A 15,229-nucleotide genomic window follows, 5' to 3' on the forward strand; every position below is an offset into this window, starting at 1 on the left:
TCTCTCCCCCCTCTCTCTCTCTCTCCACCCTCTCTCTCTTTCCCCCCGCTCTCTCTCTCTCCCCCGCCCTCTCTCTCTCTCCCCCGCCCTCTCTCCTCCTCTCTCCTCCCCCACCCTCTCTCTCTCTCTCCTACCCTCTCTCTCTCTCCCCCACCCTCTCTCTCTCTCCTACCCTCTCTCTCCCCCACCTCTCTCTCTCTCTCCCACCCTCTCTCTCTCTCTCTCCCAACTCTCTCTCTCTCCCACCCTCTCTCTCTCCACCCTCTCTCTCTCTCCCACCCTCTCTCTCTCTCCCACCCTCTCTCTCTCTCTCCCCCACCCTCTCTCCCCCACCCTCTCTCCCCACCCTCTCTCTCTCTCCCCACCCCTCTCTCTCTCTCCCCACACCCTCTCTCTCTCTCCCCCACCCTCTCTCACTCTCCCCACTCTCTCTCTCCCACCCTCTCTCTCTCCCACCCTCTCTCTCTCCAACCTCTCTCTCTCCCCACCCTCTCTCTCTCCCACCCTCTCTCTCTCCCACCCTCTGTCCTGTCACCCTCACCCACTCTCTCTGTTTTATCTTAACTGCACTATACCTACACCGAAATAACCTATTCTGCTTTCTTCCAGATCTGACTCAAGTTTCACACGGGAGACATCGGAAGACAGGTAGGGAACACCTCCCCTCCAGTATAGTACCTTGAGGGACTGCGGATCAGGTAAGATCCCAGGCGGGATTGCTGCTTTGGAAATTGTTAAGAGGGGGCATCCTGACACTGGTTAATGGGTTCAGAAGTCATTCACGTCTGGCTTTTTTTTGAGGTCAACACACACACACACACACACACACACGCAGTACTTTTCGAAATAAACCTACGTTTCTATGAAAATGTAAGTTGTTTTTTTTGCGGCCCACCTAGACTTAAACCTTGTTTATGTGGCCCTTGTTAGCATTTGAGTTTGACATGCTTGCTGTACAGTAAAGAAAACAAAAATACTTACTCTGTTGTGACTGTGGGGCTTTACACTTTTTGCCTTACCATGGGCATGATAGCTTACAGTACTTTTTGCTAAACCGAGGCCCGAAGTAAGTAACCAGCGTTGGATCTGTAAAATTCCATGTCCTTTCTTGTACATATCCTGTATTCTTATGCTGAGATCCTTTGAAATCCTTTTCTTTGGCATCGCTGCTTTTAGAAAAAAAAAAATCAAGCACAGAGGAATGTATTCGATGTGTATTCGATGTATATTCAATGTGCATTGAATCACCAAAAGTGATCGTGTATTTATATTGTAATGGGCCTCGGCCTCGCTCAACAGGTTTAGTATACAGTACGCCCACTTTTAACACCTGCCGCTCGTGTCCATGCCCGCGAAAAAATTCAAATAGGGACACAGTGTATAAAAGGTGACACAAATTGCATAGCCTCCCACACGCTGATCTTTATCTGAACTTGCTCTTGTCCAGATACTGCATTTGTGCATTCTTCCATCTGCATCCATGGAACAAGGCCGATTCTACGGGTGCAGGAACCTGCTTTCTTCTGCCGTGTCGACCACGAGAAAGCGAAAGGCGGAAGCTGTTTCCAAGCCAAAGCGAAAGGAGAATAAAGAAAACATTCCGAAGACTCCAAAGGCTAAGAACCTTGGGCCTTATTATGTGAAGAAGAAAATGGCTGCCATATACTCAAATGAAACAATTTGGACGCCAAAAATTGACCCAGCACCCACCGAGGAGGACCCTTTATCCACCGATGCTCTGCTTTGTTTAATCTGGAAGTTGGTTAGCTACCCAGTAAATAGCTAGGGACCTGCTCTGTTAGTTAGTCTCCAAGGGAGATTAGGTTTTTGTTTTATGGTCTAGTTTGACTTAAAGGGACAGTGTAGCCATTATTTGTGTAACGTGGAGAATAAACCACTTATGTTAAAAGCCTAAGCCATTGTTTGGGACTCTTACTGACCCCACAGCGAGGCCATCCTGCCACAGGGGTTAATATGAACTCATTGAAAATACATTGCACAGGAGTAAGGTAAGTTGACTAGAGTAACAATACAATAAAGTTGGAGCGCAGAGAGAAAAGGGTGGTGTTAGACAAAATCACTTTAATGGGTAAAATAACATTTAAAACTTACAATTAGTAAAGCTGCATCGCCCATGGGGTTCCCAAGCCTGTCCTCACTAAGGTGATCGCCGGAGGATTTGGGAGCTGCGGGGGAGAGGTGGATAAACAGAGATATCCAGGAGAGAACAGACGAGCGCAGTCTCCTTTTCTGCTGGGAAAGTTGACTAGAGTAGCCTTGTGTGTTATCCCTGGCTGCATATTTAAGTCACGTGCTCACAAGTGTGCTATTCGTGACAAATGGAATATTGGGACGAATTGAGGAGAGATATTTTTCATTTGAGGGACCTTTCCGAAGGAGAAAAGTGGATTAACTAGTTGTACTATGTAACTAGAAGGTACTATGTAACACGGACAGATAATAAACTTAAAGGAAACCAGACTCGTCTGTAGAGGGAGAAAGGGGGTGGCCCGGTATTAAAGGGGTTGCACCCCATATGGCCATCCCCTGACCTCACCAGAGAGACAAGGGGTTAACTGGACTGCGGTCCAGGGATGTGGTTTGCACTTTGTTATACCTTGAAAATGTATGTTCCCCTGTTCCCATGTTTCATTATAAGCATGTATTTTAATGTTTTAAAGTGCATTTCTGTATCTCCAGTTCTGGAGGTCGCTGAGAATTCATATTTGGCCAATATATGGAGTCACGGTAGGCATTAAAAACTGGCAAAGGTCGACCCACTGAGCCCACCAGAATGGAACTTATTAATATGTGTAGATATTAAAGTGTATATGTATTTTATTTTGGATCTGTTCTGAAAATGCAGACGCCATTTGGTAGGCTAATAAGTCATGAAGGGCAGACGGCTGAGTAACCTAAGCACGGTGATCAAAAAGTAATTGCCTTGATTGTTACCCAATGTCTAGGGATTAAGTATTAGTCAATCAACAAACTCTGTCAGTCTAATTGTTACCTGAGGGCATGGGTTAGTCTGCTAGTCTGTGTCTCCACATTAGAGAGTGGATACAGATAATTGTTCACCAATAGGCTGTGTTCAATGTTAAGAATAGGGTTGCACAGGTATATAAACTGTGTCAACCCTACAGGTTTTAGTTGTGCTGGAATTGTGCTTCTGATACCATCTTGAATGTCACTGGATTGCTGGAGTTGTGCTTCTGATACCATCTTGAATGTCACTGGACTGCTGGAGAATTGCTAGTGGATACTTCTCCATCCCCCAACCCTAAGTAAGTGTTATCTTCTTGTCTGTTAATTGTACTATATTGCTGTGTTCACCTTATTTAAGGAATAAATTATATTTTATTATAATATCTAAGCCTCGTTCAGTTCAACCCAGATATTTGGTGTTCATTATATCTTGTCATAAGCTACCGTGACAAGCTCTATAATTAACTGGTGGCAAGCGGTGGGATTGAACTGGACCTGTGTTACAGTATACTGCGGGATACTGTACCATAGTAGGAACTTGATGGTAATTGCAAGTTCCTGGGACTAAAGATATTGAACACACAGTAGTGCAACAGTTAACACAAGTTGTAACACCACCTCACTGCTGCGACTGAACCATGAGCGAGGCTGAAGGCTCATCCAACATGTGGACCCAAGCTCAGCTGAAGGACAAGTGCCGTGAATATGGACTGCCCTATGAGAACCAGGAGGTCGCAGACATGGTTGACGCAATCGGTGACTATGAAGCCCGGCTTGCAGAGCCTCAGGATACGGCTCAGCTTGCTCTTTTACAGCCACCCGGAGATCAGGGAAGGAACCCAGTGCCGGGGCGGCGGAATCTCGGGGAGGGAACAAGTGCACCTCCCGGGAGCAGTGCAACAGGAGGGGTACTGGTTGCTGCGGCTACCAGTCCGTTCACCCCTGAAATGTTGGCACTAATTACTGCATGGGGAGACAGAGGGACACCGGAGGAGCGGCTGCAGTTTATCACTATGGCAGTGAACAGACCCGCTTATTGCCCCCCTGACCAACCCAACACAGATGAACTCAAGATGGACCAGCACAGTCTCACAAAGTTCGTGGAAGGCACTGACCAGATTGACAGTTTCTTAAAGAACTTTGAAACGCAGTGCCGGCGGTACAAAGTGCTTCCCCAGCATAGGGTTGCATGTTTGGACCCCTTACTGTATGGCTTGGCTAAACAGACGATGATGGCGCTTCCAGATGAGTATGCTGATGACTACGAACACCTGAAAGAACTGTTATTGTTTCAGTATGGTTTTACCCCTGAAGCCTACCGGGGTAAATTCCGGCAGGAGGAGAGGCAGCCCCAGGAGTCCTATGTTACCTACGTGACCCGCATGGCTTTGTACGGGATACGCTGGGTGGAGGGCTATGAGGCACGGACTTACCAACGCCTGCTGGACCTCATCTTTCAAGAGCAGCTCATGGAGCAGTGCCCGCCGGCGGTGAGGGCTTGGGTGTACGACAAGAAGCCCAAGACTTACCAGGAGGCGGTGAGGTTTGCAGATGACTATGTGGCCAGCCGAGCCCTGATGACCGCCAAACCAGTAGTCAAGGCGGCGGTGGCGGCGGCACCTGTCAGAAAGTCTGCCAATACCCCCCAATGGACTCAGAGGCCGCCTGCGGGCAGCAGTCCACCGAAGGCGGGGGAGCTCCGGCACGAGCGCCGGTGCTACAACTGCAACCGCCCCGGTCACATCAGACCAGATTGCCCGGAACCCCTGCGTTCCGGCGGACCCCATCAGGGGCAACGCACCCCAGCTGTGAAGCCAGTAGCCCGCATGCGGGTAGCTTCCACCAAAGACTCCGGACCGGTCATGGAACCAACTCCCAGCGAGACGTCCCATGCAGCACCTGTCCCGATTTCATCGGTGCCTACAGCCAGGAGCGGAGGACATCTCAGCGTGGACCTGCAGCAGACGGACGGCCGGAGCAGACATTTCACCCCGGTCACAGTCGGTGACCGGCAAGCAGTCGGCTTGCTGGATTCAGGAGCTGCAGTGACCCTGGTCCGACCTGATATGGTCCGGCCAGAGGAATTACTTCCAGGCCCTGGGATACAGATCACTGTGGCCGACAGAGAGCTACGTTTCCTGCAAGTGGCCAGAATCTTTTTGGATTGGGGGGAGGGCCAGGGTGTGCGGGAGGTGGGGGTTTTACCCGGTTTGGATGCCGATGTTCTTCTTGGCAACGATCTGGGACCGATGACCTGCACCTATGACCGAGTGCCCAAGCCCTCTGCAGTGGCGGCGGTTACCCGGAGCCAGACAGCGGCAATGGCGGCGATGCCAGTCCCCCAGCCTTTGGGACCAACGTTAGCGGAGGGCGCAGAGGAGCCCGGAGCGGTAAGACAGGATCAGTTGCAACCACAGACTGACTTACTGTTCCCTCTCACCATTCTCCATTCCCCTGACAGTAACATGACTGGGGGGTGGCCAGAATTAGGAGCCCAGTTTAGGGAGGCAGTGAAGGCAGACCCTACCCTGGCCGGCGTGAGACTTCGGGCGTCCGAATCTCAGGCAGGGGAGGGCACTGAGCGCTGCCTATGGTATAAGGGACTCCTGTATAGAGAAGAAGGGAACCCATGGATAGAGGAGGGATTGACCGGTAAGCGACAGCTAGTAGTGCCCCAGGGGTACCGACAGCAACTGTTACGGGTAGCTCACTCTATTCCGTTAGCGGGACATCAGGGGGTCAACAGAACGCGAGCCCGGTTATTACAGCGTTACTACTGGCCGGGGGCATCTCGAGATGTGGGCAATTTCTGCCGCTCTTGTGATGCCTGCCAGCGAGTGGGTAAGGCAGGCGATCGTGTGAAGGCACCCCTGAAACCCCTACCGATAATAGGGGAACCCTTCCAGAAAGTAGCGATGGATCTTGTAGGACCCCTTATGATTTCTAGCAGGCAGGGAAACACTGTGGAGCAGGTGGAGATAGGGGCACAGTTGAGTGCTAGGCAGAAGGGAGAAGCCAGGGACATGCTAGCTAAGTATGGGGCCCTCTTCACTGACATGCCAGGGACCACACATCTCACAAAACACCCAGTGCTCACAGGGGACCTGCAGCCTCTGCATAAGCACGCTTATAGAGTGTCAGCAGAGGTCAAGACCAGTATGGAAAGGGAGATAGAGGAGATGCTGGCCCTAGGGGTAATTACTCTGTCCCAGAGTCCTTGGGCAAGTCCGGTAGTCCTAGTTCCTAAGAAGGACAAGACCACCCAGTTTTGTGTGGACTACCGCTTGCTCAACGCTGGGACGGTGTCAGATGCCTATCCCATGCCCCGCATGGATGAGTTACTAGATGAACTCGCGGGGGCAAAGTATCTGACCACTGTGGATTTGAGCAAAGGCTATTGGCAAATCCCCCTGACCCTGGAGGCTAGGGAAAAGTCAGCATTCATCACTCCAAGTGGCCTCTATGAGTTTTTAGTGATGCCATTTGGGATGAAGAATGCCCCGGCTACCTTCCAACGCCTGATCAATAGGTTACTGGAAGGGATGCAGAGCTATGCCAGGGCTTACTTAGATGACATTGCTGTCTTTAGTAATTCCTGGGACTCCCATTTAGGACATGTAGCTGCGGTGCTAGATAGGATCAGGGAGGCTGGGCTTACCTTGAAACCCACTAAGTGTATGGTAGGGATGGCAGAGGTCCTGTACTTAGGGCACAGGGTGGGTGGAGGGCACCTCAATCCAGAGCCAGCCAAGGTAGAAGCCATAGTTCAGTGGCCTGTTCCAAAGACCAAGAAACAGGTCATGGCATTTTTGGGCACCGCAGGGTACTACAGGAAGTTTGTCCCACAGTACAGCGCCGTGGCCAAACCCCTGACTGATTTGACTAAGAAGCAACTGCCTGTGCTTATCACCTGGACTCCTGCCTGTGAAACTGCTTTCCAGGCACTGAAAACTGCGCTTGCTGGGGCCCCCATACTGGCTGCCCCGGACTATACCAAACATTTCCTTATACAGACTGATGCCTTGGACTATGGCATTGGGGTTGTGTTGAGCCAAGTGGGGGACGACGGTAGAGAGCACCCTGTGGTGTACCTCAGCCGAAAACTACTCCCCAGAGAGGTGGCCTATGCCACCATTGAGAAAGAGTGCTTGGTCATTGTGTGGGCACTCAAAAAACTCCAGCCCTATGTGTATGGAAGGGCTTTCACGGTCCTCACAGACCACAACCCCCTGAGTTGGCTGCAGAGGGCATCAAGGGAGAATGCCAAGTTGCTAAGGTGGAGCTTGGCCTTGCAAGAGTTTGAGTTTACTATTCAGCACGAAAAGGGTAGTGAAAACAGCAATGCTGATTGACTTTCACGTCAGGACTATCCCTCTGAGACTGAGTTCGTTAAGGGTGCCAGCAGTGCCCCACTCCCCGTTAGGGCCAGTGGGCCACAGGTCACCCATTAAGAAGGGGAGGTGTAGAGGGAGAAAGGTGGTGGCCCGGTATTAAAGGGGTTGCACCCCATATGGCCATCCCCTGACCTCACCAGAGAGACAAGGGGTTAACTGGACTGCGGTCCAGGGATGTGGTTTGCACTTTGTTATACCTTGAAAATGTATGTTCCCCTGTTCCCATGTTTCATTATAATCCTGTATTTTAATGTTTTAAAGTGCGTTTCTGTATCTCCAGTTCTGGAGGTCGCAGAGAGTTCATATTTGGCCAATATGTGGAGTCACTGTAGGCATTAAAAACTGGCAAAGGTCGACCCACTGAGCCCACCAGAATGGAACTTATTAATATGTGTAGATATTAAAGTGTATATGTATTTTATTTTGGATCTGTTCTGAAAATGCAGACGCCATTTGCTAGGCTAATGGGTCATGAAGGGCAGACGGCTGAGTAACCTAAGCACGGTGATCAAAAAGTAATTGCCTTGATTGTTACCCAATGTCTAGTGATTAAGTATTAGTCAATCAACAAACTCTGTCAGTCTAATTGTTACCTGAGGGCATGGGTTAGTCTGTTAGTCTGTGTCTCCACATTAGAGAGTGGATACAGATAATTGTTCACCAATAGGCTGTGTTCAATGTTAAGAATAGGGTTGCACAGGTATATAAACTGTGTCAACCCTACAGTTTTTAGTTGTGCTGGAGTTGTGCTTCTGATACCATCTTGAATGTCACTGGATTGCTGGAGTTCTGCTTCTGATACCATCTTCAATGTCACTGGACTGCTGGAGAATTGCTAGTGGATACTTCTCCATCCCCCAACCCTAAGTAAGTGTTATCTTCTTGTCTGTTAATTGTACTATATTGCTGTGTTCACCTTATTTAAGGAATAAATTATATTTTATTATAATATCTAAGCCTTGTTCAGTTCAACCCAGATATTTGGTGTTCATTATATCTTGTCATAAGCTACCGTGACAAGCTCCCCTCTCAGATCTGCAGGTTTTTTGGAATACACTTCGATATGGCAACAGCGAAGGTATATTTGCCACCAGAAAAAAGGGATCTGCATATATTCAAGAAAAGGACACGACTAGAATATCCTATGACATAGCAGAATAAGTCACTCCTGGGAAAGAGTGGGGGCATCAATAGAAACAGTATACTGGGCTCTGTTCCATCTAGGAGAGCTTCAAGCCAACCTCTTGTCAAAATGAAACAAGAATCATCAAGACCTCTCCCATAAAATACCACTTCTACCAGAAACGCTGCGGTCACTGACATGGGGGACTGAAGAAGCCAGTTTAGCAATAGGTTGGTTGTTACGCACAGCAGAGTGGATTCTCTTTACAATCTCCAGATGGGGAGCAAACTGCCAAGAAATATTTGTCCAGAGAGTTTGGACAACAGAGGCAGCAATCTCAAGCAGCATTTTGGACATCATTGGACACCATTGCTGCTAGCAGCCTTTGCTCTTAAGCAGAAATGCTTTTAAGTAGAAATCTTTAAAGTAGTGGAAGTTTAAAAAAGGAAGTTCAAAAAGAAGTGGAAAAAGTGGACACACTCTACTGCTTCTGATTCCTGCATTTGAACTACGCTGGAAAGAAGGTTATCATCCCACACTGCACATCTCAGCACATTACTATTGCTGTGATGCCACCTTTACTTTTTATATTTACTGTAACCTCACTTATTTTCAAATTATGCACTTCCCTCCACCAGCCTCATGTCTCTAACTCAATTCATATTTCGCCATCTCTCCTTACTTCACCACTTCTCAGTTCACATGAACTCCTCTCTTACCTGCGCCCTCTGTCACCACACAGTTATGCCGCCTGCACTAAAACACACCCCTACAAATCATCCTCACACATCCTCTTTCTGTCCATGCTTCTCCTCCTTGCTTCTGGGGATATCTCTCCCAATCCTGGTCCCTGCCTTATTTCTACTTGCTCTCGTCCTCGCCTTCCACATGCAACTTCTACTCCTTCTGGTGTCAACCCCTCTAACCTCATACCCATCCCATGCCACCCTCCCTCCTCTCTCCCTTTCTCCTGTGCACTTTGGAATGCTCGCTCCCTCTCTAACAAGTTCCTCTCTGTGCATGACTTCTTTCTCTCTCACTCCCTGCTTCTCTTTGCTATAACTGAGACCTGGCTCACTCAGTCTGACTCTGCTCTGGAAGCTGCCCTCTCCTACGGTGGCCTTTCCTTCTCCCACACTCCACGCCCTGGTGGCAGGGGTGGAGGCGTGGGGCTCCTGCTCTCCTCTCTCTGCCGTTACAGAACAGTTTCTATTCCCCCCTCTCTTGCTTTTCCCTCCTTCGAGGCTCACACTGTCCAGATCTTCTCTCCTCTCCCGGTCCATGTGGCGGTCATCTATCGCCCACCTTCCTCTACTCATCCCCCTTCTGCCTTTCTCTCTCACTTTGAATCCTGGCTCTCTTTCTTTCTCTCCTCAGACTCCCCTGTTCTTCTCCTTGGGGACTTCAACTGCCACATTGATGACCCCTCTCTCCCTTGGGCTTCCCGCTTTCTTTCTCTAACCTCTTCTTTTGGCCTTCAACAGTGGACTGCAGCCAGCACCCACAAGGATGGCCACTACTTAGACCTGGTTTTCACTAAAAACTTCTCTCTCTCCGACTTCTCCATTTCCCCTTTTCCTCTCTCTGACCATCACCTCATCTCATTTTCTCTCTCTCGCTTCTCTCCATCTCCATCTCGCCCTCGTTTTTGCAGAAACCTGCACTCTATTAACCTACCAGCTCTTGATTCCACTTTACGCTCCTCCCTCTCCTCTCTCAGTTCCGCTTCAGACCCTGACAACCTGGTCAGGAACTACAACTCTGCCTTATCTTCCTCTCTTGATCTTCATGCCCCACTTTCTCTCTGCCGTCCTCGCCCTTCTAACCCCAGACCCTGGCTAAACTCCCACACACGCATGCTGCGTTCCTCCACTCGTTCCTCTGAACGCCTCTGGAGGAAATCTCATACGCTCGCAGACTTCATTCACTACAAATTTATGCTATCCTGTTTCAACTCTGCCCTCTTTCAGGCTAAACAAACCTACTTTTCATCACTAATCAACACACACAAGTCTAACCCACGCCGTCTCTTTTCTGTCTTTGACTCTCTACTCAGACCACCCTCAGCTGCCTCCTCTTCTTCCTCCATCTCACCTCAGGACTTTGCTGACTTTTTTAAGAAAAAGGTGGAGTCCATACAGCAGAACATCCCATCTGTTGCCTCCTCCCATCCCACAATGCTTCCCAACTCTCCTCCTGTCTTTCTTGACTCTTTTTCTGCTATCTCGGAGGAGGATGTATCACTGCTGATCTCCTCTTCTCCCTCTACCACTTGCCCTCTTGATCCCATTCCCTCCCATCTCCTAAAACTTCTTGCTCCTTCTATAATCCCTATGCTCACACAGATCTTTAACTCTTCCCTCTACTCTGGTACCTTTCCTTCATCCTTCAAGCATGCAACCGTTATACCATTACTCAAAAACAGCAAGCTTGACCCTACCTGTCCTTCTAACTATCGACCTGTCTCCCTCCTGCCTTTTGCCTCCAAACTCCTTGAACGTCTTGTATTCTCTCGATTGCTACACTTTCTCAACACCTATTCTGTACTAGACCCTCTACAATCTGGCTTCCGCACTGCTCACTCTACTGAAACAGCCCTCACTAAAATAACTGACGACCTCCACGCTGCCAAAGACAGAGGTCATTACACTCTGCTCATATTACTCGACCTCTCTGCAGCATTCGACACCGTGGACCACCCTCTTCTCCTTCACATTCTCCATACTCTTGGTATTCGGAACAAAGCTTTATCCTGGATCTCCTCTTACCTCTCCCATCGTACCTTCAGTGTCTCTTTTGCTAACACCTCCTCCTCCTCTATTGATCTCTCTGTGGGGGTACCCCAGGGCTCTGTCCTGGGACCCCTTCTCTTTTCTCTCTACACACTCTCTCTAGGTGACCTAATCACATCTTTTGGGTTTAAATATCACCTCTATGCTGACGACACACAAATTTACCTTTCAACCCCTGACCTTACACCTGCTATACAGACCAAAGTTTCTGAATGCCTCTCTGGAATATCATCCTGGATGGCCATCCGCCGACTGAAACTTAACATGGCAAAAACAGAGCTCCTTATACTACCTCCCAAACCTGGCCCTACTACATCCTTCCACATTGCTATTGGAAATACGATCATTCACCCAGTAGCCCAAGCACGCTGCCTAGGGGTCACACTTGATTCCTCTCTCTCATTCTCCTCTCATATTCAAAACGTTTCTAAAACTTGTCGCTTTTTCCTCCGCAATATCACAAAGATACGCCCTTTCCTCTGTTACTCAACTGCTAAAACTCTGACTCAGGCCCTCATTCTCTCACGTCTCGATTACTGCAACCTCCTGCTGTCCGGCCTTCCTACCTCTCACCTGTCTCCCCTACAATCTATCCTAAACACTGCTGCCAGAATCACTCTACTCTTTCCTAAATCTGTCTCAGCGTCTCCCCTGCTGAAATCCCTCTCCTGGCTTCCGATTAAATCGCGTATCTCACACTCAATTCTACTGCTCACTTTTAAAGCTTTACATTCTTCTGCCCCTCATTACATCTCAGCCCTAATTTCTCGCTATGCACCATCACGACTCTTGCGTTCTTCTCAAGGATGTCTTCTTTCTACCCCCTTTGTATCTAAAGCTCTCTCCCGCCTTAAACCTTTCTCACTTTCTGCCCCACACCTCTGGAATGCTCTTCCCCTCAATACCCGACTAGCCCCCTCGCTATCCACCTTTAAGACCCACCTTAAGACACATCTGCTTAAAGAAGCATATGAGTAGCACTGGATAATCATGGACACATGATACAAAGCTTGGCCTCCTGCAGACGCACTTACTAGTATTCCCTCCTACTGTCTCTGTACGTTCTCCCTACCTACCAATTAGATTGTAAGCTCCTCGGAGCAGGGACTCCTTCCTTAATGTTACTTTTACAGTATGTCTGAAGCACTTATTCCCATGATGTGTTATTTATATTTGTTATTTATATGACATGTATTACTACTGTGAAGCGCTATGTACATTTTATGGCGCTATACAAATAAAGACATACATACATACATCAGAGCAATATTCAAATCTCTTGTGGCATTTTTGTCAGTGCGTGCAGGGTCATACAATCAAGATACCCTCATTGTCAATATCACAGCAGGGTGATACATAAACAACAAAGGAGGCACAACGAGTGTACAAGGTACAAGAGAACTCGCAAAGGTTCTCAGATGGGCAGAGTTAAATATTCCAACCATCACAGCAATTCATATAGCAAGTCACAGGAGCGTCCAAGTCGACTTTCAGTTGAAATATGATAGACACAGGAGAGTGGTCGCTAAGTCAGGAAATTTGTGAACACATTGTTTGCAGATGGGGACAACCAGCAATATACCTCATGGCAACAAGTCACAATACCAAATGCCATCACTTCTTTTCCAGACACAGAGACCACCTGGCATCAGCAGTAGACATTCTTACCAGAAAGTGGCACTTTCTGTTGGTCTATGTCTTCCCAATAATTCCTCTAATTCAGAGGACATTGCAGAAAATTCAATCCGAGGACATAAATGCCATACTCATTGCCCCAAAGTGGCCAAGAAGAGCCTGGTGCACAGAGCTAAAAGAAATGTCTGTGACCTTCAAGACCGTCTCACGCAGGCGCATCAACCATCCAAGCTCAAATCATATTAAAGAATGTGGTAAATTTTCAGATCCTGGTGTATATACAATAACGTGAACCAATCCTTGAAATCGATTCTAAACATCTTAGAATTTTTTCAGGAAATCTTCAACAATGGTCTCAGTCACTCATCTCTGAAGGTTCAAGTGGCAGCACTCTGCATCTTCTTACAAGATCAAATTGCCAACGCAAAGAATATTCAGCCATTTTTCATGACAATGGGTAAAATAAGACCTTGGATCACTGTTACAAGCACTGCAGACACCCGTTCCACCCTCTCCATCCAATATCAATCAGATGGTTATCACTGAAAGCTGTATTCCTCATGGCAATAACATCAGCCACAAGAGTGAGTGAACTGGGAGAACGATCTTGTGATCCCCATTTTTGCATTTTCTATCAAAATAAAGGTGTGTTGAGAACACGTCTTCAGTGAAAAGTAATGTAATTCCACATTAACCAATAAATCAGGGGTACCCTCCTTATGTCTGAACCCAAAAATCAGAGGGAAGAATCTCTACACACGTTATACGACATCCGAGTATTAAAGGCCTATATCTCCAGAACGTATAAAGAAGATGAAACAGACTTCTCTCCTATAATGTCCCAGAGATGGCAAGTGCAAAGAGGTATATAGTACCGAAATACAGATTAGACCCACGGAGGGTCAAAAAGGAACCCCAAACAAAATTCACTCAATGCCTGTATAATAAGTGTGATGGCAACAATGGCTCATCAATAATTACCTCCTTATAGGTAAATCATACTGTATTACCAATAGGGAATCAGTAAACTTAGAAACCAAAAAAATAATAAAATGTTATTTACATCAACAATATTTACAATAATAGTTAAAATATTAGAATTCAATGTAGGGGAGATGATGGAGAGAAACCAACAGGGTTCAAGGCAGTGTATCCTATAATAGGATCCTAATATATGGTTCCCCGCACCTGCAGTCAGTTGTAAATAGGAGTGTGTCTTGGTGTCAGATAATGCCACAATAGTGAAATACCATGCACTCAGAGAACAACAAACGGTATGTGAAAATTGTATTATTTTTACTGATTGGTGATGTGATTTACCTATAAGGAGGTAATTATTGATGAGCCATTGTTGCCATCACACTTATTATATAGGCATTGAGTGCATTTTGTTTGGGGTTTTGTCTATATCTCCAGAACAGAATCCTTTAGAAAATCCCAAAATTTGTATCTTCTCTTTTCAGAGTAACAAAAGGGAAAACCAGCTTCCTAGACAGCCATAGCCAGATGGATACGTAACCTCATTATACAGGACTATGAAGCATTTGGAAACGCACCTCCAAGTTTCCTAAGGGCTCTCTCTCTAAAGCAATCGCTACTTCCCGGGCTATGAAACCACAAGTATCTGCAGAGCACGTCTGGAAACCAGCGACTTGGTCTTCCCTTTATACTTTCTCATAACACTACCAATTAAATGTAGTCGCATCAGCAGAAGCTGCCTTTGGAAGAAAATGCATACAGGCAGCAATATCAATATAATTTTCCCAACGCAGTATTTCCTGAGGGAGAACGGCTTTCGGACTTTCCCTTATGTCTTGCGCTGACATGGAGAGAAAACTGAAATTTTATTCACCAATAAATGCCTAATTCCCACCCTATCTTTTGTTATGAGCAGACTTTGCAGTACATTTATTTTGTCTTGTTAATAATTAGCCTTGAGATCTTTGGGTGTGTAAGGACGCCGCGCTTCCTACCTCCCGCGTCGTCCCGCTCCTCTGCTCCGGCACTTGTCTCCGCCGCCGGGGCGCCTGGCATCTGCCCTCGTGTCGCCTCTTCTCTCCCTCCATCTACCGCTGGACGTGTGCACCGCCGGGGCAGACCCCCGCTGACGCCTGCGGGTTACCTTCCCGGTGTGCTTCCGCTTCCTCCGCCTCCACGGATGTCGCGCGCGCACTCGCAAGTATGGCCACCTCCACTGCTGCCAATGATATTGTTTCTCTCACACCTGTCCTGCATCCAGCCTCGGCCTATCAGCGCTCTACCTACGTCTGACCTCACTGCTGGTAGTTCCCATTGGT

The 15,229-nt window shown here is 47.8% G+C and overlaps 1 protein-coding gene across 2 annotated transcripts in view; it reads left to right on the forward strand.

Moving 5' to 3' along the window:
• Positions 1-15,229, forward strand: part of LOC142488385 (uncharacterized) — an 86,472-nt gene that overhangs the window by 9,615 nt on the left and 61,628 nt on the right. The window lies entirely within an intron of this gene.

Source organism: Ascaphus truei, chromosome 2 (genome assembly GCF_040206685.1).
Source record: "Ascaphus truei isolate aAscTru1 chromosome 2, aAscTru1.hap1, whole genome shotgun sequence".
NCBI lineage: Eukaryota > Metazoa > Chordata > Amphibia > Anura > Ascaphidae > Ascaphus > Ascaphus truei.